The sequence below is a fragment of the Stegostoma tigrinum genome, chromosome 2 (assembly GCF_030684315.1).
Source record: "Stegostoma tigrinum isolate sSteTig4 chromosome 2, sSteTig4.hap1, whole genome shotgun sequence".
Taxonomy (NCBI): domain Eukaryota; kingdom Metazoa; phylum Chordata; class Chondrichthyes; order Orectolobiformes; family Stegostomatidae; genus Stegostoma; species Stegostoma tigrinum.
In genome coordinates, this window is record NC_081355.1 from 12,807,573 (window position 1) to 12,832,437 (window position 24,865).

The 24,865-nt window shown below is 41.5% G+C and overlaps 1 protein-coding gene and 1 long non-coding RNA gene across 6 annotated transcripts in view; one reads left to right on the forward strand and one right to left on the reverse strand.

Annotated features, from left to right (window-relative positions):
- Positions 1 to 685: 685 nt before the first annotated feature.
- LOC132210708 (uncharacterized) lies at positions 686 to 2,723 on the reverse strand. The gene is made up of 2 exons (XR_009446881.1): positions 2,617 to 2,723; positions 686 to 1,959 (listed from the first exon to the last, which is right to left on the reverse strand). It is a non-coding gene; the product is annotated as an uncharacterized LOC132210708 (long non-coding RNA).
- The window catches only part of LOC125461865 (dnaJ homolog subfamily C member 13), a 139,795-nt gene continuing 117,624 nt past the window's right edge, over positions 2,695 to 24,865 (forward strand). For 4 of the 5 annotated variants that reach the window (XM_048551161.2, XM_048551198.2, XM_048551178.2 and 1 more), the window contains exon 1: positions 2,695 to 2,910. The gene's annotated coding sequence lies outside the window, so the exon portion shown is untranslated. Of the gene's footprint in view, positions 2,911 to 9,751; positions 9,841 to 24,865 lie in introns of all 5 variants that reach the window. The other variant, XM_048551169.2, reaches the window with a different exon arrangement.

Consider the following 24,865-nt stretch of genomic DNA (forward strand, 5'->3'; position numbering starts at 1 on the left):
TGCTGAACCACTTTTGGAGGTGGCCATTGAAATCCCCCACCCAGAGTACATTTTGTGCCCTGCCATCCTCAGCGTTTTAAGTGTTGTTCAACATGGAGGAATGCTGTTGTGTCGGTAGGTGATAATCAGCAGGAGGTTTCCTTGCCCACATTCAACATGAGGCCAAGAGACACCACGAGATCGGGAGTCAATGTTGAGGACTCCCAGGGAAATTCCCACCCCACTGTTTACCACTGTGCTGCCCCCTCTGCTGGGTCTGTCCTGCCAGTGGAACAGGACATATACAGGAATGGCGATGATGGTGGCTGAGACATGGTCATACTCACGGAATCATACCTTAAATACAATGTCAGGCTGTTGCTTAACTAGTCTGTGAGACAGCTCTCTTAATTTTGGCACTAGTTAGTGAGAAGGATTTTGCAGGATCAACAGGGCAGTTTCTGCTGTTGTCTTTTCAGTGCCTTGGTCGATGCCAGGTGATCTGTCCAGTTTGCTTTCTTTGAGACTTTGTAGCAGTTGGCTTGCTGGTCCATTTCAGAGAGCAACTGAGAGTCAACCACATTGTTGTGGGTCTGGAGTGGCATGTAAGCCAGCCCAGGTGTGGGAGGAAGATTTCCATCTCTGAAGGACATTAGTGAACCAAATGGGTTTTTTCCCCCCCCCCCAAGAATAGATAATCAGTGGATTCTTAATTCCAGATTTTTTTTTATTGATTTCAAATTCCACCATCTGCTGTGGTTGGATTTGAACATGGATTCCCAGAATATTAAGCCATAGCTGGATAAATAGTCTAGCGATAATATCACTAGGTCATCGCCATAAACATAAACCATGCATTTTGGAAGGTCAAGTACAGGTGGAAATTGTACAGTGAATGGCAGGGTATTGGTATACAGAGGGATCTGGTTATGCAGGTCCACAGATCACTGACAGTCATAGCACAGGTAGATAAGTTTGTACAAAAAGGCCTTCATTGGAAGGGGCATTGCGTGTCAGGATAGGCAGGTTGAGCTGCAGCTTTACAGAAATTTTAAGCCACACTTGGAATATTGCGTTTGGTTGTGGTAACCACATTACCAGAAAGATGTGGATGCTTTGGAGAGGGTATAGAAAATGTTTACCAGGATATTGCTGGTATAAGGGATTTTAGCTATGAAGAAAGGTTGGATAGACTGGGTTTGTTTTCACTGGAATGCAGGCAGTTGAGGTGTGACCTGTTTAGAGGATTGTGAACGGCACAGATGGCATGGAAAGTGTGAGTCTTTTTCCCAGGGTGGCGGGTCAATGACTGGGGAACAAAGTTCAAGGGGCGGTGGGGGGCGGAAATTTAAAAGAGATGTGTGAGGCACATTTTTTACACAAAGGGTGGAGGGTGCCTGGAATGCACTGCTGGAGAAACATGAATAGGAAGGGAACAGAGGGATACAGATCCTGTAAGTGAAGACAGTTTTAATATGCAAAGGCAAAATGTGTCAGCAAAGGCTCGGAGGGCTGAAGGGCCTGTTCCTGGGTAGTATTGTTCTCTTTTTTTCAATTTAATCTTACCTGATTTTCTTGAATTGCTTTAAGTGCACTGTTACAAAAACTTTAATAATGGTTCCTACATCTGCCCTCTTTCAAAAGCTAAGTGAATTAGCCTGTAGTTTTGCTGTTTGTTTTTTTGGTTCTCTTTTTGAATGAAGAATTTATGTTTGTCAGTTTCCAATCTGAAACGGTGGCTCAGTGGTTAGAACTGCTGCTTCATGGCACCAGGGACTCCAGGTCGATTCCGGTCTTGGGTAACAGTGTTGAGTTTGCGTGTTCTCCCCATGTCTGTATTGGTTTTTGTCAGCTGCTCTGGTTTCCTCCTCCACTCCAAAAGATGTGGTTTGGTGGACTGGACATTTTAAATTGCCCCACAGTGTCCAGAGATGTGCAGACAAAGTGTAGTAGCCATGGTAAATATGAGATTTTTGGGACCTTGGAAAAAATAAGCGCTCAATGTTAACAATATTACTATTGATTATATAATGACCTACTCACTTGACTTAACTAAAGCCCAATCACCCTCAGCTTAAATCAATTTCTACAAAGTTATTTTTTAAAAACTCAATTCAGAAGAAAAGCACAAGGTCATAGGAAGCAGGAAAGATGTAGCCTATTTGGCCCATCAAATCTGTTCTGCCATTCAATGAGTTCATGGCTGTCCTGATAATCCTCATTTTCCTACTTTATTTCTATCACCATTGATTCCTTCATGATTAAAAATCTATTCCAGCCCTGAACACATTTAACGATCCAGCCTCAACAGCCTTCTGCAGCGAAGAATTCATCCGCAGTTTTAACGCTGCTACCCGTCATCGTCAACCCCAACTCAACATGGAACGAGATTGTTATTTAGGAAACTATGTTTTCTCCAAGTATCCAATCCTGACATTATAAACAGGTAAATTTCAAGGAAATAAGATGTTTACTGCTGGAATGCAACAGAGCCAATCAAAAGTAAAACTACCCTTTTAATTTCGGAGAAGTCAGTCTGAGTAGAAGACTAAGCCGATGAAGAATTACTGTTGGAGTAAACATTAACACATCGCCCAGAGCAGGAACTAGTCCCATCACCAACATCCAACAACTCACCCATCCTGGCGTCCCTTTAAAATGACATTCCGCTCGTTCCCGTCGCCGACATTATTCGACACTTCCGGTGGAGGGGGGTCAGGCGACGGTCCCGTGACAGCGGTGGCGCACGCGCAGTGCCGTTTGCCTGAAGATGGCAGCTTCCTAAGAGAGGGAGGGAAGAGAACGGTGGCGGTAGCGGCAGGAGCCGGTGTGGAGGGGACTGCGCTTCATTTGTACTTCGAGGCTTAGCTTTCCCCCTCCACTTCTCTGTCTCTCTCACTCTGCTCCTTATCACCACACAGAGGCCTATAGGTAACCATCGTTGTAGCCGGGTTTATGCAGCTTTCTAGGAGCGAGTCTGGACAGGCGCCTCTCCTTGGACCCACTCCGCCCCTCAGACAGCCCCGTCCTACTCTGCCTGTGCCCCCCTCTTCTCCCTCCTCCCACCTCACCACCCTCACTCACTCCTTCCCTCCTCCTCAGACTCCTGGTCACCCCCGCCTTCCTTTACGCTTCCCCGACCCCTCCCCACACTCACTGACCCCTTGTGCCCCGACTCTCTCTCCCCCACCCCCCCCCCCCCCCCAATCACATCCACTAAGCCCTTACCCCCTCTGTACCCTTTTTTTTCATCCCCACCCCACCTTTGCCTCTCAAACAACACCCACCCCCTTCCCTTGGCGGCAGCCTTTAGTCCAGGCTCTCCTGTTTCTGCTTGTAACTTAATTTCGCTGCTTTTTTGTTTGAATTTTGAATTCTTGTGATTTACATTGGTTTTGGCCCTGTTTACTTCAGACTCATTTCAGTGCTTGTGTTGAGCAACTCAAGAAATTCAAAACGAAATGTTGAATTCCATCACATTAGAAAGGATGAAATAAATTTAGTGCTGTTTGTCCCTCTGGGCATTAGTGTTGAAACTTTCGCTGCCTTCTGTGCTGTAGCAATTCTGTAATGTAGACAAACCTGTCTAGCAAAGTTGTATGGAGTGTGGACTGTACTAAGTAGCATAGAGGTAAATTGAACAGAGTTTATTTCTGGTAGTGTTGGCTGAGAGAATTGTTTGCCAATGCACCAGTGGTACTTTCTGTCCTTTTGAGTAGTACTGTGGTTGTTAATGTTCACTTGCAGATGTGGCTCTGATTTGATGCTGGTAGTCATTCTAGGTTCTAAGCTTTCTTTCAGACAATTATATACATGTACAATTATGTGACACATGAAGGTGAAAAGTACTGCACTATGTTTTCTTTTAGAGGAAAAATGCAGAATCTGTTTTATGGTTGTATCTTGCTTTTTTTCTGCTCAACCTTTGTCTAGATTTTTACTTCCCTCTTGCATATCTTTTATGAAGCGTCTTTCCTTTATGTTGCTTTGTTTCTGTCTGCCTCCACAAAGCATGTCTTTCTTCAGTTTTTTTTTTCCATGACATGCTCTCGTTTATCTTTTGTCTTCCCTCCTGTCCTTTTTAGCAAAAATGACAGTTGTCATAGAAACAAATTGGGGATATTGAGGACCAAGTTTAGTGCCCCTACTTCAGAAGGCCTGGCTTCAAGTACCACCTGTTCCTGAGGTGTGCCAAAACACATCTGAAGGGGTTAACTTAAAAATCTATTTTTAAAAAAAATGCATGATAGAACCTCCAGAGATAGTAAACTGCTGAACTCGGATAAGTGTGGAGCTGGAGAAACACAGCAGGCCAGGCAACATCAGAGGAGCAAGAAAGCTGACGTTTCGGGTTGGGACCCTTCTGAAATAAGCTCTGAAAAAGGGTCCTGACCTGAGATGTCAGCTTTCCTAGTCTGCTGTGTTCCTCCAGCTCCACGCTGTTATATAAGATAGCAATCTTGCCTACAAGATTTAATGATTTCGAACTTTAGTGTGTGGAGACCTGGAATTGCGTATGAGACATAAATTTAATTTGTTAATAACTACATTTGGAAAGTAGTAAACTGAGTGGATAGCAGCAGACATTTTCAGGAAGGCAAAAGCAGGCTGGTGAAAAGATGGGTGAATGCTGAAAGCCATATCTTGAGATGTATGAGAGATGTTAGGAACTGCAGATGCTGGAGAATCCTAGATAACAAGGTGTGGAGCTGGATGAATGCAGCAGGCCAAGCAGCATTGGAGTAGCAGGAAAGCTGATGTTTTGGGCCTAGACCCTCCTTCAGAAATGGGGGAGGGGAAGAGGGTTCTGAAATAGGGAGAGAGGGAGGCGGATCAGAGATGGATAGAGGATGAGAGAGTTGCAGTGGGAGAGAGAGTGCCCCTGAGGTTTGCTCGGAAGGAGGAGGGTAACTTCAATCTCCAGCATCTGCAGTTCCTATTATCTTTGATACAATTTTAACCCCAAGCTGCGAAGCCTCTTCTAAGGATGCCTAACCTGAAGAAGTTAGTCTCCTCCCTGCGGACAAACCTCAGGGGATCCCTCTCCCACTGCAACTCTGTCCTCTATCCATCTCCGATCTGCCTCCCCTTCTCTCCCTACGTATTTCAGAATCCTGTTCCCCTCCCCCACTTCTGATGACTGGTCTAGGCCTGAAACATCAGCTGTCCTGCTCCTAAGATGTTGCTTGGCCTGCTATGTTCATCCAGCTCCACTCCTTGTTATCTTGCAGAGATGTGAAGTGATACGTCTGGCAAGAAAGCCTGAAGAGGTGGCAAAAATGAAATGGTGTAATTTTTCAGTGTGCAGGAACAGGCTTGGTGGGGAGGCCAGTGGTGTAGAGTCATAATAAACAAATCTTTAAGGGTAGCATGTCTAGCTGTGTGCCTTTTTCTTAAAACAAAACGGAAGTGATCCTTGATTTTAAGTGTGCATACAGTACGAAGCAAGGAAGTTATGGTAATCTGTAATATAATCACTGGTTAAGCCTCAGACTATTGTGTAGTGTTCTAGGCACCACAGTTCACAAGGGAACCAAATACTTGGCAAAAGTGCAGAAGTACGGGAGGAAAAACTTAAGACACGTGGAGATCCCAGAGAAGCTTGGACATTCTCCTGAGTGGAGGGGGTTAACTATAGCTTTAATAGTGTTAACATTTTTGAAATTTCTTTTGAGTGCTAGAGAGAAACTTCCACTCGCAGTTGCCAGAGGACAGAGTTAAGTCAGTCAAAAGATCCAGGGAGGTAAAACTTTACTTCTGAAGTGAATTGTAACACTCTGAAATGCAATTTCTGAGAAGATGGAATCGATAGTAACCTTTAAAAAGGAATTGCTAGGGCAGTGGGAAAAGAATGAGGGAGTTGTGCTAATCGGATGGGCTTTCAAGGAGCAAAGATATGGTGAGCTGAAAGGGTTCCTTCTGACCTTTAATGAGTATGTTATTTCTTACTTTTGTTTTCTAATTGACTTTTGTCGTCGTGGATATTTTGAAGCAGGATGTTAGTACATTTTTTTTAAAACCTTAGTCAAATCTACTTCAGATCCCCAGGTTCTTAGTGTCCATAGTTTGGTATAGGGAAACTAATGGACTACTAATTTTACACTTGGAAGGAAACAAGAATTTTGATAGTTGAAACACTTGACTTGCTCATGTGTAAATATGATGTGTTAACCTCAATCTGACAATGGATTGCAGAAATATGTACAACCATAGGTAATTTTAATCTTTAGTAGCGTATCACCTTTGGAGCTTAGTAATTGTATACTGTATCTAACTTGGTGAAAAGTAGAAATGTTTATTAAATTTAATCTTCAATTTTATTTAACTTATGCAAAAGTTATTATTAACCAGTTATTAACAATCTATTTTGGGTTGAGAATTCTTTTTGTCATTTTGAATTTGTCTAGTCATCCAAAATTGTTCAAAATAGATTCTGGAAGTGTTCAATTAATTCCAATCTAAACTTGTTGAAAAACTGCCATCTTGATTGTGCACTGTAACCAGAACTATGCCAATCCTAATCCAAAGTCCTGTGGTTTTGTAATTTTGCTCATTTTGTTTGAACAAATCATAAATTTTATAATCTTGTCAGAATCTGTAAGTGCAAAGCATTGATTGTAGTTGTATTGATATCATGGTCAGACAGGACAAGTGCCAATACTCACTTAATACCTCAGCCATGTCTTCTGACTCAACCAGTAGATCTCCTTACTGGTGTCTGATCACCATTGTCATTGATGGACACTTTGCTTTTTGTTCTGTTTATAAAACTCTTGGCATTGCTTTTATAAGCATTAAACAGTACAACACATGAATCTATACTAATTCCATCTGCATCCCTTTATTTCCTGCCTGTTCATGTCTGTTCAAATACCTCAAAAACATTACTGTTGAATCTACTTCTATCATTTTCCTTGGCAGAATGCTCCAGGCGCCTACTGCCCTCTGTCTGGGATAAGAAAAACATTGTCTTGCCCGTCTCCGTTAAACATTCCCCTCTCACCTTAAACCTAATGTCACTAGTATTTGACATCTCTACACTGGGAAAGAGGCTGTAACTATCCACCCTATCCATGCCTCATGTAATTTTATGTACTTGTAGCAGGTCACACTTCAGCCTCCAACACTTTGAAAGCAATCCAAATTTGTCTCACCTTTCCTTTTAGTGAATGCATTGCAATCCAGGCAACATCTTGATTAAACCTTTTTTTTGCACCCTCTCCAAAGCCTCCACATGCTTCTGAAAGTGTAGTGACCAGAACTGCACACAGTACTCCAAAGGTGGCCTAACTAAAGTTTTATACAGCTTTAACATGACTTGCCAACTTTTATAATATTGCCCCTATTGATGAAGGCAAGTGTGTGTACGCCTTCTTTACCACCTTATCCATTTGTGTTGCCACTTTCAGGGAATTGTGGACTTGTACCCCAACGTTGCTCTGTATTTCAATGCTTGTAAGAGTCCTGCCATTTACTGTATACTTTCCTCTTGCATTTGACCTCCTTCAAAATACATTCCCTGACTCTGTCCTAATTAAACTCCATCTGCTCTTTCTTTTCTCAACTTTCAGATTGGTCTATATCCTACTGAATTCTTTGGCAACTTTCTGCACTGTCCGCAAAACTGTTCTGAAGAATCATCTCCAATAATTTTCCTACTATTGATGTAAGGCTCACTGGCTTATAATTTCCTGGATAATTCCTGTTGCTCTTAAACAAAGGAACAATATTGACTGTTCTCCAGGCTTCTGGGACCTGGTCTTTGGCTAAAGGGGATGCAAAAATCTCTCAAGGCTTTAGCTTTCTTCATTGCCTCCCTCAGTATTCTGGGATAGACCTCATGAGGTCTTGGGGACTTGTCTCCTTGGTGTTTTTCAAGACACCCAATACCACACCACCTTAATATTGATGTGCCTTAGGATATCAGCAAAGCCCTCCCTAATGTTCCCTTGTCCTTCCTTTCCCTGGTGAGTACTGATGCAAAATACTCAGTAAAGACATCACTCACTTCCTATAGCTCTGTGCACAGAATCGTTGCTATGTCCTTGAGTGGACCTACCCTTTCCCTCGCCACCCTCTTTGCTCCCAATATACATTTTAAAAAAGAAGCCTTGTAGAATTCTCCTTTTATCCTAAATGTCCTTGGTTATGTTCTTTCCTGTTTCCTTGATATTCCTCAAGAGCCTTGCCTGATTTCAGTTTCATGAAACTTGTGCTTCCTTTTTCTTATTTTTGTCTAAGTTTTCCATATCTTGCCATCCTTATCTTTCATGCTGACAGGAACATGCTAACCGTGAACTTTGATCAGCTTACCTTTAAACGGCTCCCACGTGTCAGATGATACCCTCAAATTTCAACAGCTGGCCCCAATATTTTTTTTTCCAGGTCTTGTCTCATACTGTAGTATTTGGCTTTCTCCCAGTTTAGCACTTTTTAAATTCACTGACTAGTGTTATCCTTATCCATAACTATCTTTAATCCTTGCATAATTATGATCGCTATTCCCAAAATTCTCCTCCGTTGAAACCTTAGTCACCTGGCTAGGTTCATTTGCACAGCCCCTTCCCTAGTTTGACTGTCTACTGTGGACTATCTACTATCTATTATATTCCCACTTTCTTTCACTCTATCCCTGTTATTTCATTTTTGACCCATTCTCCCAGGCTATGTATCCAGCTCTTCTTTTGCTATTCTGTAAATGTTATACTGTACCTGCAAATAATAGGATATACAGCACAGAAATGGACTATTTGCCCCCTGAGTCCGTCTCATAGTTATCTTAGTCAACCTGTTTGGGCATGTAATGGCATGCCAGGGCAGGTGGGTCTTGAATCTGGATCTTCTGACCCAGAGGTGGGAACACCACCATAGTGCCCTCTCACTTGTATGCTTGCCTGATTTCCCCTTTTAGAGATATCTATATTATTCTGTTCAACTAGTCCCTGTACTGGCACATTCTACATTCTCCTCACTGTTTGGATGAAGAAGCTTTTCAAAATTCCCTCCTGGATTTCTTCATGACCCTTATTGATTATGAGCCATTTGTGTTTGTCCTGAAAGCAAAAATTCTCTCTCCTGTTAATTCTTTCCTAATACGAATAGATATGCGTTTTTACTACGACCTTAGTAAATCTTCTATGTGTTCACCAAGGCCTCCATAACCTATGTATAAAGTAGCCGCCAGACCACGCGAATACATTGTGCCAGTCTATTCAAGGTTCACGGCAATCTTAGCAAACCTACTTTGCTTTCTACATTTTTATTCCTTTAGAAATAAAGCCTAATGCTGGGTTTGTTTTTGTTATAGCTTTACTACCCTGTGGTGTAATTTTGTATTTGTACTGTATTCCACCTAAACCTCATCTTGTGGTAAGAAGGACTTATTCTTTCAACTATTATGACTAAAAAACAGCAATACTTCCAGTTACAGACCTTGAATTTGCTGTCTGTGTTTTTTGCCTATATTATTTGAATTACATCAGAACTGACTTGCAGTTAAGTTTAGTCCATGGTTCACAGCTATATATAAATTCTTGCCCTCACCCTTCCCCACATTTTGTTCTGATTCCAGTTTGAAATTGTTTTTGTTGCTCTAGTTTGCAGCCCATGTCATTATAATCAAAATTATAAAACTATGTATGAAGTGGAGTGTAGACACCAGGATTTAGGTGATAAATTCAGTTTGCAGTTGATTGTCCAAGAAACTTGAGCAGCTCTGTAATTTTTGCAACAACCCTATTACAATAATCTTCTCTATATATGTCAAATGTAGAAAAACATCCGAAGTTCCTTCAAGGAGGTGTAATTAGACAAAAATATCTCCAACACAAGGATACATCAGGAAAGAACATTGTCAAAGAGGTAGGTCCCAAAACATTGAAGATTAGTGAAGAGTTGCAAAGTTTTGTACGGAAGGGAATAGATGTTGCTTATAGCCTAGGGTGCTAAAGACATGGTTGTCAATCTTCTGGAAAAGAGTAAGTGCAATACACTAAACATCAGAAGAACACAGAGTTCTTGGAGGAATGTGGGCGAGAATGGGTTATAGAGACGTGAAATGACAAACCACTGAAGCTATTCAGACTTCAGGATGAGATTTTGAAATGGAAGTATTGAGGTGAAGCAGTGCTTTACCTTGATTTCATTCCGTCTAGCCAACTACATTCGCTGCTCTCAATGTGGTCTCTTGTACACTGAAAAATGCAACACAGACTACGTGACTGCCTTGCAGAACACCTACATTCTGTCGGCAAAATTCCACCCTTGGGCAACTGTCTGTGCAGAGTTTGCAGTTTCTCTCCGTGTCTGCATGGGTTTCCTCCGGGTGCTCCAGTTTTCTCCCACAGTCCAAAGATGTGCAGGGAAGGTGGATTGACCATGTAAAATTGCCCATAGTGTTCAGGGAGGTTTAGATTAGGTGGTGGGTCTGGGTGGGATGTTCTGAGGTTCAGTGTGGACTTGTTGGGCCGAAGGGCCTGTTTCCACACTGTAGGAATTCTAATTCTAAGTTTTGCAATCTCATTTGTGTTGAACTTCATTTTCAGATTTACCATTCCAAGTTTGTTAATTTCCTGTAATTTGCTACAGTTCTGCTCAGAATTGGTGTCATCCACAAATGTAGCAATTATGTATTTGATTCACAGTGCAAATTGTTTAGGTAATCATAAATAGCAGTGATCCCAATACTGATTCTTGTGGAGTGTCAGAGCTAATCCTCTGTCACTCAGAATAACTACTTTTTATTCTCACTGTTCACTTTTCAGCCTTGAAGTCTTGTGAGCAATTCAAAATGGGCAATAAATGCCGACCCAGCCAGACTGTCTGTCATCCAGTGAATGAATTTAAAAAAGCCAAATGGCGATCCATTCTGCCACCTGTCCACTGAATATACATTATCTGAAATTATTCACTTGTCTATTATGGGGCATTTTATTGAAGGCCTTTTTGAAAATCCAGAAAAATTACGTAATCTGGAGTAATGTTGTATTCTGTTATTCTCCCCACCAAACATTGAATAAGTTAGTTAAGCAAGACTTTCCCCTTTGTAATGTATGCTGATAATGCTGTGTGCTTAGTTCTTTCCTGTTCTCAAATATCAGTGTCTGAAATTGTCTTTGAAGCGCATTCTAATTCTCCACTCCATTCTCCGGGTCCATGCCCAGTGCTGCTTCCTTCACTGTGCTGGAAAATTATCAATGCACATTTCAAAATACTTTCCTTCCACCCCTTTCTACTGCCAGCTGATGTTAAAGATGATCAAAGATTTTTTTTAAAGTACTACCCTATTGTTCTTGCATCTTCTCAAATATATTTGCAGATTTGCTGTTACTTTTCCTCGTTGGTCTGAGTTGTATCTTAATTTTTGTGAAAAGACTAGGAACAGATTAACTAGTATCCTACACTGTAATGCCAAGACCTACCCATGAGATATGGGATCTTGCTGGATGTATGGAAAGGACTGTTTTTTGGGGGAAACAGAAAACAGGCCAATTTAGGAGAAAAATCTTGTGAGAAATTCCACTTTGACCCTGAAGGTAATTAAACAAGTTCTGGGAGACCCAGTTCTCTTAGGGACTCCTTTAACTGCTTGAAGTCGATGCAACGCCCACTGCGTGTGCTTGGGTTTTGTTCTGCAAATTGATGAATCTGATTGCTCCTGATGGCTAACTTAATTCCTTGTTTACTGAATCGTCCTATCCAGACAGGCTTGATCTAATCCTTTAAGCACTTTAAAATTGAATATACTGTAAGCTAAACAGCTTCTGCTCTCAGTTTGTTGTCATAAGTGACAGTCTTTGTACTGGGTATGGAGCTTCTCTCACTTATCTGCAACTTCTGTAGAGCCCATGACACCCATCATGTGAGAGAGCCAAAGCTGAGCACACTCTTTTGTATTTAATCATCCTGGCAATAAAACCTAGCAATTTTTTGCTTACAGGTGATGGATCTTCAGAGCTTCATGTACTAAAATGCAGGTTAATAACCCATTGGCAAACATGGGCCCCATTTCTCCAGCACTTCTAAACCTCCCTTTAATGTAGTTTTTCTGTCCAAGTTTATTATGTAAATATGTATTGTTGAAGCAGCAAATTTGTATACAGAGCTCCTTAAGTCTTTATTCAAATCGTTAATTAAAGTACACAACAATTCCAAGGCTGAATCCTGAATGATTTCATTGGTAACTGTTCCCAAGGAGAGTGGCCATCATGGGTGACTGTCTTCTGTCCACAAGGTCAGAAATCTCAATACCAGGTTAAAGTTTGACAGGTTTATTTGAAAACACAAGCTTTCGGAGCCTCGCTCCTCCTTCAGGAGTTAGACTAACACTGAAGAAGGACTGGGGCTCTGAAACTGGTATTTTCAAATATACCTGTTGGATTATAACCTGGGTCTTGTGATTTCTGACCTTGTCCAACCCAGTCCAGCACCAGCACCAGCACCTCCACATCATTTGCTCCATGAGAACAGATCCAATTTTTTTTTCTTTTTGTCTGTCTAGCCCAAAATTTCTATCACAATGACACAAAATGTTAGGGAGCAGTCAACAGGTTTTTCAGCAGCTGTAGAATGAGAGAAAAGTAATATTTTAGTTCTGTTACCTAACCTCAGTATCTGTTCACTGATCCTACTGGAATCAGACTTATAAATCAGTCTATTATAGGGCTGTACGTTTGCCATCTGAGTAGTTCAAATAAATTTAATTATGTTGGTGAGGTTTTAACCAAAAGCACAGTGTAAGTATTTCAGTTGCTTGAAACCTGAAACAAAACTGAAATCCCAGTACGCAATCAACTTATTTACACAAGATAAGTTTACCCCATTTTCGGAGTAAATCTCTTCATCAGACACTGATTTGTATTGTTTTCAGAGATTCTGGATATTTACACTTTTCTGTCCCTGAAACATGACTTTTTTGAAAAGTAATATTAAGATTCTGTATTAATTCTATCTTCTGTCAAAGTAGCCATGTGGTTTATCTCTAATATCCCTTCTAGTTTATACTGGACAAACTAACGGGCCTGTAAGGTTTTGATTTTGATCTAATTCTTTTTGTTAAAAGCTATTGGTACCACTCAGGACTTGTTAGTTAATGGGATCTGATTTCTCAATGTGTAGTTAAGTGTAATGGGTAAGAGGGCATTTCTAAACCTTTTGAGCTATTTACTTGCTTTTTCAATTTAGGCTGATTAATCTGTGGAGATTTAGTGTTTGAATTACTCAAATACATGGACAATACTTTTTGCTAGCTTCTAACCGAAGTTTAAAGATCTCCTGTGCATCAGAGCACAGATCAAGTGACGTTTATGCCTTTGTAACAAAATATTGGAAGTACTTATTACTGTTTTCACATCACAAAAATAACTAGTTGTTTGTATTTGATCTATAAATATTGAGCTTCAGTGCGGTACCATCAGAGATGAGATGGTTGCTCATCTTTACCCCTGAGATATTGTTTGGTGCAATATGAATGTGACTTGCCTTGTAACTCAGTGACCAGGGCCACATTGACCCCTTTCTAATCTGATTTTCCGAACGGAAGCAATGGTGAAACATGCTTACTTTTTAAAAAAAAGTCTTCTGGGCATGTCTTTCAAGGCCTCTTAATTTAGGCATGGTTTATTGCATGCTTTTTCGACACACACACCCACACTTCAGAGGGCCCTGTTCCTGTTTAAACGTTCTGGTGTTTCATAAGCATATTATAAATACAGCTCCTTCCCTGAATCTTTATAATGCAAGACCTTGGTCTGATGTTGCAATTTGCTTTGCAGCTCGTAGGGAAAGTGTACTTTATTGTTAAATGGTATCTTTTGTTTCAAAAAAAAGTCCAGTATTTCTGAGAAAACTGTGTTCTGCTTATCAGAGACTTTGGTGTAAAGGCAGATTGCCTTCTGTTGCAATAACTGACTTGGACTTTGCACTGAAAAGTCATACAGCCTGGTATCGGTTAGTTTGTATGCCATTTTCTCTACCAATCTGTTATAACACCATTGCACTTAAACTTTTTTACAAATCACTTGTGTACCATGCTGACCTTAAAGCTTTTGCCTATGGAACACTTATTATCATTTTAAAACTGTTCAGTGTATGTTAAAGTTGGGACATAATGTTGGTCACTGCTTAATAATGCAGAATTGCAGCAACATGTTGGGAAAAATTGGTCTTGTTCAGCCACCAAATTCTTTGCACATTTCATTCCAAAAGTAGCAAAAAGCAATGTGCTTTTCAGAGGTGTTTGTGGTTACCCAATTCAATGTCACAGTACAATTTGGAACTTTTTCACTTGTTCTTCTGTTCGATTTGTCATTGATATAAGCATCAGTTATTTCTGTAAACAACTGAGTATACAATCCTTACAATCTCTCTCAATTCAAAAGTTAATCTTTGTGGAAACAGTACATAGCTTCCCAATAGGTAACAACATTTTAATATTCAAAATAATTACTGTTCGCACTACTTAAATTGTCATTGTACTTTTGTGTTGGCTTATTTGGAACTGTTGAAGGGGATAGTCTCTCGGAGGAAAGTGGAAGGGCCAGTCATTTGAACACTTGGAATAATTCTTATGTTAGGCAGCATTTGACAAGATTTAATGGAATTATTGTTACAGGGGACTCTCCCATCAAGGGTGTAGACAGGTAATTCTGTGTCAGTGAGTGTAAATTTAGGATTGTTGTTGTCCTGGTGCTAGGACTAAGGATGTTTCTGAACATTTCAGACATGTTGTTACAGGTGAGATTGAGAATCCAGAAATTACTGTACATGTTGGTAGGAATGACATTTTTCAGGGAAAAGATTTAAAGCACTATAGCGAATTTAAGAGGTTAGGTAGAAGTTAAAGCTAAAACTGAAGTAGTAGTTTCTGGCTTACTCTCAATGCCAAACTCAAGCGAGGGAAGGAACAAAAAGTGAAAAGATAAATAGACGGCTGAAGAGCTGGTGTATTGTTCAGGGATTCAGGTTTTGGACAGTTGGGATAGAAAAGACCTGTTCAAAAAAAAGGGCCTAACCCACATTGGAAAGGGTCCAATATCGTAGCAGGGAGGTTTACTCATCCTATTAAGGGAGACTTTATACTGATAGTGAGGGGAGGAATTGTAAGCAGTGTAAATGGAAGGGTTGATGGAGAAGATTCTGATTGTGGGGAGAGTGTGTCAATTAGAAAAAGGTGAGAGTCAGTATGTAATAACTCTGAAAGACTAAAGTGTATTTATTTCAATGTGAGTGGTCTTACAAGCAAGGCTGATGAACTTGGCATGTTTAAGAAAATGGGATTGGGATGTTATTTCTATTATAGAAACTTAGCTGAGAGATGGACAAGACTGGCGGCAGTGTTCCCAGTTTTAGATGCTATAGGAAGGATAGAAAAGGAGGCAAGAATACTCACCAATACTCATGTTTCCATTCACATGGGTAAAGAGAACCACCAGTTCAATTGGGACAACACCAGGATCCTAGGACAGGCCAAATAGACAAGCATGGGAATTTCTAGAGGCCTGGTTCTCCACCAAGAAGGCCATCAATAAATATGTTGAATTAGACCCTGTATATACACCACTGTGAAGAAAAACTGGAAATGAGGTAATCAACTCCAGTGGACCCCAGAGGTTAAATAACAGGCAGGAAAACACAAGTGTTTCATGGGAGGCTGCAGTAATGTTGTTACCAGCAGTGCGATGAAATGTCTGCGAACTGATGAACCAGATCGGTGAGTCAACCAACCACAGCATCCACAACCCAAGCTACAAATCTACTCCAGAACCTTGGGGGCAAGAAAAAAAGGAGTGGAGTTTTTGATTAAAGAATACATTACTGCTATAACTAGAAGATATTTCTGAAAAAATCATCTGGTGGAAATGAATAGAAATTGCAAATAACAAAAGATGATCACTTTGATGGGATTGTTCTCTAGGCCCCTCATGAGAAAGAGAAATTTGAGAAACAAATATGCAGGGAGATTTCAGATATGCAAGCATAATAAGCTTGTAATAATGGGAGATTTTAAACTTTATAACATTGGGACTATCATAATGTTAAAAGTTTGGAAGAATTTGTCAAATGTGCTCATGGAAAATTTCTTTCTCAATATGTCGATGCTCCTACTCAAAGGAGCAAAACTAGACCTTTTGGGTAATAAGGTAGGGTAGGCCATTGAAGTAAAATTAGTCATAATTCTATCAGTTTCAAAATGGTTATGGAAAAGGATGAGCCTTCCATAAAAGTTAGTTTTTAATTGAAGTAAGGAAAATTGTAATGGTATGAGACACCAACTTTCAAAAATTAATTGGAATAGATTGTTCACAGGTAAAAGGATGTTTGACAAGTGGGAGGTGTTCCAGGGTGTGATGATGAGTTCAGTGGCATTTTGTTTCTGTTAGAGTGAATGGTAAGGCTGGTAAGATGAAGGAACAATGGATGAATAAAGATCTTGAGCTTCTAATCGAGTAAAAGAATTTTTTTTAGATATAGACAACTTGGTTCAATTAAATCTCTGAAAATAGAGAGTGTAGGGGCATTCTTGAGAGATCAGGAAGGCAAAGATTTGATATGAGATAACCTTACCTACCAATGCTAAGGTTAAGGATAATCCAAAGAGATTCTATGAATACATGAGAATATGAGGGCAACTAGAGAGAGGATTGGGCCCCTTCAAGATCAAGAAGGCCATCTTTGTGTTGAACACCAGGAGATGAGAGAGATACTAGATTAATAGTTTGCAAGAGTTTTTATTGTAGAGAAAGAAATGGAGACTAATGAATGCAGAGAAATAAACTTTGTTTTAAAAATAGTCCTTATTACAGAAGAGGATGTTCGGTTGGTCTTAGAGAATATAAAGGGTGGATAAATCTCTGGGACCTGATCTAGCCTATCCCAGAATATTGTGTGAAGTAAGGGAGGAAATTGTGGGGGTCCCTTGCAGAAATATTGTCATCATATATGACTACAGGTGAGGTACCTGATGACTGGACAGTGGCTAATGTTGTACCTTTTTAAAGAAAAGTTAAGGAGAAACTGGGGAACTATAGACTTGAGTCTGACTTTGGTTGTGGGTAAATTGTTGGAATGATTATAAAATATAGGATTTATGGACATTGGGAGAGGCAAAAAATGATTGGGGATAGTTAGCATGGTTTTGAGCAAGGAAAATAGTGTCTCAAACTTGATTTTTATTTTTGAAATTACCAATAAATAGGTGGCAGAGCAGTAGGTATCCTTTGACAAATTTCCGCATGGTAGACTAATTAGTAAAGTTAGGTCACATAGGATTCATGGTGAGTTTGCCAATTGGATACATAATTGGCTTAATGGGCAAGAGACGGTAATAGTGGAGGGTTGTTTTTTAGAATGGAGGCCTGTGAACGGCAGTGTTCCACAGGGATCGGTTCTGTGTCCTCTTTTGTCACTTGTATGAATGATTTGGATGAGAATGTAGGAGGCATGGTTAGTAAGTTTGTGGATGACACCAAAATTGCTGGCAGTGTAGACAAAGAAGAAGGTTTTCTAAAATTACAACGGGATTTTGATCACATGGATCAATGGACTGAAAAATGGCGGGTGGAGTTCAAACTGGATAAATGCAAGATATTGGAATTTGGTACAACAAACAAGGGTAGTGCTTACACAGTTAATGGCGTGACCTTGGGCAGTGTTGTACAACAGCGGGACCTAGGGGTGCAGTTTCATAATTCTTTAAAGTTTGCATCACGTATGGACAGGATAGTTAAAAAGACGTTTGGCGCACTTAGCTTCATTGCTCAGTCCTTTTGAGTACAGGAGTTGGGATATTTTATTGAGGTTGTACAGGACATTGAGGCCTCTTCTGGAATACTGTGTCCAGTTCTTGTCACCCACTTATAGGAACAATGTTAACAAGCTGGAGAAGGTTCAGAAGATAATCAGCAGGATGTTGCTGGGTATGGAAGGTTTGAGTTATAAGGAAATGCTGAATGGGCTGGGACTTTTTTCCACTGGAGTGTGAGGTTGAGGCAACCTGACATGAGTTGACAAAATAACGAGGCATCGATAGTTAATGGTAGTTGGCTTTTCCCTAAGATGGGTAATTTTAAGACTGGGGGACACATTTTTAAGGTGAGAAGAGAGAGCTTTCAAAAAAGGCGAGGCAGTTTTTTTAAACACACAGGTTTGTTCCTGTGTGGAATGAACTTCCTGATTAAAGTGGTGGATGCAGGTACAATTACAACTTTTAAAAGACATTGGATGGATCTATGAATACGAAGGGTTTGGAGGGGTTTGAGCCAGGAGTAGACAGGTGGGAGTAGTTTAGTTTGGGATTATGTTTGGCATGGACTAGTTGGATCAAAGGGTCTGTTTCGTGCTGTGTGACTCTGACTCTAGAAGCGTAGAAAATAGGAGCAGGCCCTCGAGCCTGATCTGCCATTCATTGCAATGATGACTGGCCCCACTTTGCCTATCTGAGAGGGCAAATGGATCCTCAGTTTAACATCACCTCTGAAAGACAGCACTGTTGATTTATGCAGTGTTCCCTCAGCTTGAATCTTACCTCCAGTCCTTAAGGGGAACTTGACCTCTCGACTTTCTGACAAAGACAAGCTTGAGGAATAATTCCTGATATTTAGAATTTTTGAGATGGAACAGATTTCAGAAAGGTGAGACTCTGTCTCTGGATAAGGTGTGACCTAAGAGGTTACAAAGGTGCAGAGTAAGTTGAATTAACTAGATTGCTTCAAGTTCAAAACCCTGTTGATTAGAGGTGAGAAACACTGAGAAAAGTGGACACTTTGGGGCCAATGTGAGAAAACTTGGAATGTTAAACGTTGTGAGGAAAATAGATTGAGAATCTGGAATATGAAAGTTAATTCTACAAATCAATTAAAGTAAATCTTTCTTGATTAGTGCCAAATCTACAAAGGTTAAAACTCTCCACTGCCAATGTTCGGTGACAGCAGTATGTACCATTATCAAGACTCGCTGTAAAGATTCAACAAGGCTCCTTGGACAACATCTTCCAAACCTGTGTTTAATAATATCTGGAAGGACAGGGCAGCTGATACATAGAGATACCACCACCTTCAAGTTCTCCTCGAAGTCAGTCCCAAAACTGACTTGGAAACATTGTCATTCCTTCCAGCAACACACACATCCCATCAGTGAGGAAAACAGAAGTGAGAGATGAGATCTGGGAGAAGTACAGTAATCCCTCTGGTATCTAGCACACCGTGGAATGGTGCTGCTGATTTCACGAATCTACCAATTGTGTGAGAAGTAGTTGTGGCGAGGACCAGCAACAAAGATATTGGGAGAAGAAATAGGAGAGACCTTAAAAGCTATGTTAATGCTAATTTCAAAAAGAAAGAAAGAACTGAAGCTCTCCAGTTTGACACATGTTTGAAATTAAAATAAAACTAAAATTATTGATAATTAACAGCCAACATTGCCTCAAAGGAAGTTTGTTTAAATTTTGAGGCTACACATGGTAAGTGGGGGGCAGTAAATGGGATGTTGTATATTTTGACCTATGGAAATACCATATGGGCACTTCTTGTTCACTTGTGACACATGGGCTTTGCTGGATAGCCAGCATTTATTGTCTGCCCCCAGTTGCCCTTGAGAAGGTGGTGGTGAGTTGCCAGCTTGAGCCACTGCAGCCCATGTGCTGTGGGTGAACCCACAAATCCCATTTCCCAGGAGGGAATTCTTGGATTTTTGACCCAACGACAGTGAAGGAACGGTGAGAGATTTCCAAGTCCTGCTGGTGAGTGACTTGCAAGTTGTGTTCCCATTTTACCTGCTGCCCTTGCCCTTCTCGGTGGAAGTACTCATGCATCTGGAAGCTGCTTTCTCAGGGTCTTCTTGTAAATTCCTGCCGTGCATTTTGAATGTGGTGCACACTGCTGCTACTGAGCATCTGTGGTGGAGGGAGTGGATGTTTGTGGGTATGGTACAAATAAAACAGGCTGCTTTATCCAGCATGGTGTCATGTATCTTACGTTGTTGGAGCTGCAGTCATCGATTTTGTGCACAGTGCACAGGCTTTGGGGAATTAGATAGTGAGTTACTTGCTGCAGTGTTCCTTGCTTCTGACCTGCTGTTGTAGTTGCTGTTGGTATGGCTAGTCTAGTTCAGTTTGTGGTCGATAGCCACCCCCCAGAATGTTAACAGTGGGGGATTTGGTGATTGAAGTTTCAGTGGGAGAGCATTTTTTTGGAAACTATGATCATGATACTGTAGGTTTCAAGATAGTTATGGATAAGGATAAGACTGATCCTTGGGTGAAAGTGCTAAATTGGTGGAAAGTGAATTGCAACAGTACTAGGCAGGAACTAAAGAAATTGATGGATTGGCAGTCTGAAAGTAAACCACATCTGACCTGGCAGAGTTCTGGACCAGCAAGTTCCTGTCAGCATGAAAGATAAAGATGGCAAGATTTGGAATCCCTGGATGACAAGATATTGAAAATGTTGTCAAAAAAGGAAGCATATGCAAGATTTTAGAAACTGAAATCAGTCAAGCACTTGATTATAAGAGACAGGAAAGAACTTAAGGAAATAGAGGGCTAAAAGAGGCCATGAAATATCCTTAGCGAGTAGGATTAAGGAGAATTCCAGGGCACTTTAGATGTTTCTTTGTCCTAGAGTGAAACTACTCTTTTGCTTCAAAGGAGGGAATTTATACATGCAGCTAGATGAAGTGGGTTAGGTCCTTAATGATTTTGCCTTGCTATTCACCAAGGAGAAGGCCATGGATGATCAGTTTAGGGAGGGGTATGTTGATATTCTAGGGCGTGCCAATATTGAGAGAGAAATTGTTAGGTTTCTTAAAAACTATTGTGGTAGGCAGGTTCCTAGGGCCTAATGGGGTCTATCCCAGGATATCTGAGGGAGACAAGGGAGGAGATTTGCTGGGGCCTTGACAAAGATCTTTGTATCCTCTCTAGCCACAGGTGAGGTCCCAGAAGACAATGTTGTTCCTTTGTTTGGGAAGGGCATCGGGGATAATCCAGGAAATTATAGGATGATGAGCCTTGCATCAGTGTTAGGGAAATTATTGGAGAAGATTCTTAAGGACAGGTCTTAAGTCCATTCTTCTCCATATTAAATACGGCCAGCATGGTTTTGTGCAGTGGAGGTCTTGTCTCAAATGTATTTGTTTGCTTGTTTTTTTTTGAGGAAATGATGTAAATCATTGAGGGTACAGAGTGTTTTGTCTATGTGGACTTACTAAAGCTGATCCAGGAGATTAAGTCACATGGGATCCATGGTCAGTTGAAAAATTTGGATACAAATTGGCTTGGTCATGGAGCACTGGGTATTGTGGAAGGCTATTTTTTCTAATTGGATGTCTGACCAGATTCCACAAGGATCAGTGCTGGGATCTCTGTTTGTAATATTTGTATAAATGATTGGATTAAAATGTTGATGAGTTGATTAGTAAATTTGCCAGTTGATGCACAATTGTTAGAATTGTAGATAGTGAGAGGGTTGCCAAAAGATGCAGCAGGATACGGATCACTTGAGAAATAGTTTAATCTGGGCAAGTGTGAGGGCATGTGTTTTGGGATGTCAAGTGGAAGAGGAAAGTATATAGTGAATGGCAGGACCCTTAGCATTGATGTACACAGGAATGTTTGGGAGAGATAATAGGAACTGCAAATGGTGGAGAATCAGCGATAACAAGGTGTAGCGCTGGATGAACACAGGCCAAGCAGCACCTCGGGAGCACATGTTTGGGTTCTGGTCTTCCATGCAAGTAGCAAGACAGATAAAGTTAAGTGGGTGTACAGCATACTTGTACTTCTTGCCCTAACTGATGAAGGCAAAAGTTGACAACTCGTATTGAAGATGTAGAAATCTTTAGGCTGCATTTGATGTATTGTGTACAGTTCTGGTCACCACACTATCAGAAACATGTGGAGGTTTTGGAGAGGGTGCAAAGGAGGTTTACCAGGATGGTTCCAGAGATGGTAGAAACTGCAGATGCTAGAGATTTGAGATAACAAGGTGTAGAGCTGGATGAACACAGCAGGCCAAGCAGGAAAGTTGGCATTTTGGTCCTAAGCCGCCCTTTAGAAATGGCGGAGGGGAAGGAGACTCTGAAATAAATAGGGAGAGAGGGTGCGCCAGATGGAAGATCGATAAAGAAGATAGGTGGAGAGGAGCCAGACAGGTCAAAGAGCCTGCCTGGTAGAACCAGTAAAGGTGAGTGTAGGTGGGGAGTTAGGGAGGAGTTAGGTCAATCCAGAGATGATGGACAGATCAAGTGCACAGGATGAGGCTATAGGTAGGAGATGGGGGTGTTGCTTGAGGTGGGAGGAGGAGGAGATAGGTGGGAGGAAGGACAGGTTAAGGAGGTGGGGACAAGCTGGGCTGGTTTTGGATCTGGTTGGGGGAGGGGATATTTTGAAGCTTGTGAAGTCCACGTTGATAACATTGGGCTGCAGGGTTCCCAAGCAAAATATGAGGTGCTGTTCCTGTAACCTTCAGTTAGCATTGTTGTGGCACTGCAGGAGGCCCAGGCTGGACATATCGTCTAAGGAGTGGGAGGGGGAGTCGAAATGGTTCGCGACTGTTTGTTGCAAACAGAACCTAGGTGTTCCGCAAAATGGTCCCCAAGCCTCCACTTAGTTTCCCAGATGTAGAGGAGCCCGCAGCTGGAACAGCAGATATAGTATACCACATTAATGGATGAGCAGGTGAACGTCTGTTTGCGGAAAGTTGTCTTGGGGCCTGGGATGGGACTGAGGGGGGGAGGTGTAGGGGCAGGGATAGCACTTCCTATGGTTGCAGGGAAAAGTGCTGGGAGTGTGGAGTGGACAAGGGAGCCGTGGAGAGGGGGTGGTGGTTGCGGTGCTTGAAAAAGGAGGACATCTGAAATGTTTGGGAGTGGAATGCCTCATCTTGGGGACAGAGTTGAAGGAATTGGGAATAGGGGATGGAATTTTTGCAGGAAGGTGGGTGGTTGGAGGTGTATTTTAGGTAGCTGTGGGAGTTGGTAGGCTTGAAATGGATATCTGTTTCCAGGTGGTTGCCAGAGATGGAAACAGATCCAGGAAGGGGAGAATTATCAGAGATGGTCTGGGTGGGAGATGTTGAAGTGGATGAACTGTTCAAGCTCCTTGTGGGAGCATGAGGTGGTGCCGATATGGTCGTCGATGTAATGGAGGAAGAGGTGGGGTTTAGGGCCAGTGCAGCTGCAGAAGAGGGATTGCTTTACGTAACCTACAAAGAGGCAGGCCTAGGCCCATGCAGGTACCCATGGCCACCTGTTTTATTTGTAGGTAGTGGGAGGAATTGAAAGAGAAGTTGTTAAAGGTGAGGCTGGGTTCAGCTTGGTGCGTGAGGGTGTCAGTGGAGGGGGACTGGTCGGGTCTGCAGGGCAGGAAGAAGCGGAGGGCCTGTACGACATCTGCATGGGGAATTCAAGTATATAGGTACTGGGCGTCCATAGTAAAAATGAGGTTTTGGCGACGGGGGAAGCGGAAGTTTTGGAGGAGGTGTAGGGCGTCGGTGGTGTTATGGACATAAATGGGGAGTTCCAGGATCAAGGGGGAGAAAACTGAGTCAAGTAGAGAAGTTCGGTAGGGCAGGAGCAGGTGGAGACAATGGGTCAACCAGGACAGTCAGGTTTGTGAATTTTGGGAAGGAGATAGAAACAGGCGGTGTGGGGTTGGCGAACGATGAGTTTGGAGGGGAGGCTGCTGCCTTGATTGTAGTGTATTAACTAATGGGAAAGGTTGACCAAACTTTGTTTTCCCTAGAGCTTCAGACACTAAGTTACCACCCTGAGACTATATAAAATTGAGAGGCATGGATAGGGCGGTTATTCAGATTCTTTCTCCCAGAGTGGAAATGTTAAATATCCAGGGGCATAGATTTAAGGTGAGAGGAATGAAATTTGAAGGACACGTGCGAGGCAAGTGATTTTCTTTTTATGCAGAGAGAAGGTGGTAGAAGCAGATAAGATAGCAATGTTTGAGAAGCATTTAGGCAGATGTGTAAACAGTCAGAGAATGGAAAAATACAGACCACGTGCAGGCAGATCGGATTACTTTAGAATGGCATGATTGGCACAGACATGATGTGCCAGAGGGCCTGTTTCTGTGCTGTACTGTTTTGTTCTGATTTGCATCATTAGCTAAATTGCACCAAACAACAGAAGATATGTTTTAACTCTAGAATTGGCTGACTTGTGCGTCCCGTTCTGTTGTGGAATGCTGACAACAAATACCACAGCGAAACCATGAAACTTGAGCTGGTCATATTTGTGCAGTCATAAATTATGTTTCGAGGACTTCTCTTGGATACTTGTCTTAACTGGACCTAAATTTTAATGACCATCCCTCTCATATTTCTCCAAACCAGGACCCAAACCAAGTGCTAAAATGGAAAGAGATCTTGCGGGTGCAAGTGGGTGATTTTGTTCAAGTGTTCAGGATTTTTTATATTTTTAATTCTTCTCAAATTGTGAAGCCAATAGGCAAAAGCTTCCGCATTAATAATGTTTTTTGAATTTCGGATAGGAGTTCCTCCAGACCATTTCAGTACTCGAAAGGAGTCGTTATTTACAAGTTTGTTTGGGTATGTGTGGGATAACAGTGCAGTTACTTTCTAACTGTCTTCTGTTTAAGATTCTGGACAAAATTGCCCCCATCACCCAGTAATCTGAGGGGAAAATTTTTCAAATGCAGATTAAGGCTCCCTCCCTTTGGGATGGTGCTCATTGATGCATTGTAAATTTTGGTTGGGTAGTTTTTATCAATCACCAGCGATTGTACGAAGGCTTCCTGTTTGTAAACTGCGGTTCCTTGTCCCTGCTGACTAACGAATGATTGAAAGAAGTGTGCACAAAGAATAAGCAGCATCATAGCAGTGTGGGGGTTTGTATGAAATTAGTGTCTAAAGTGTTA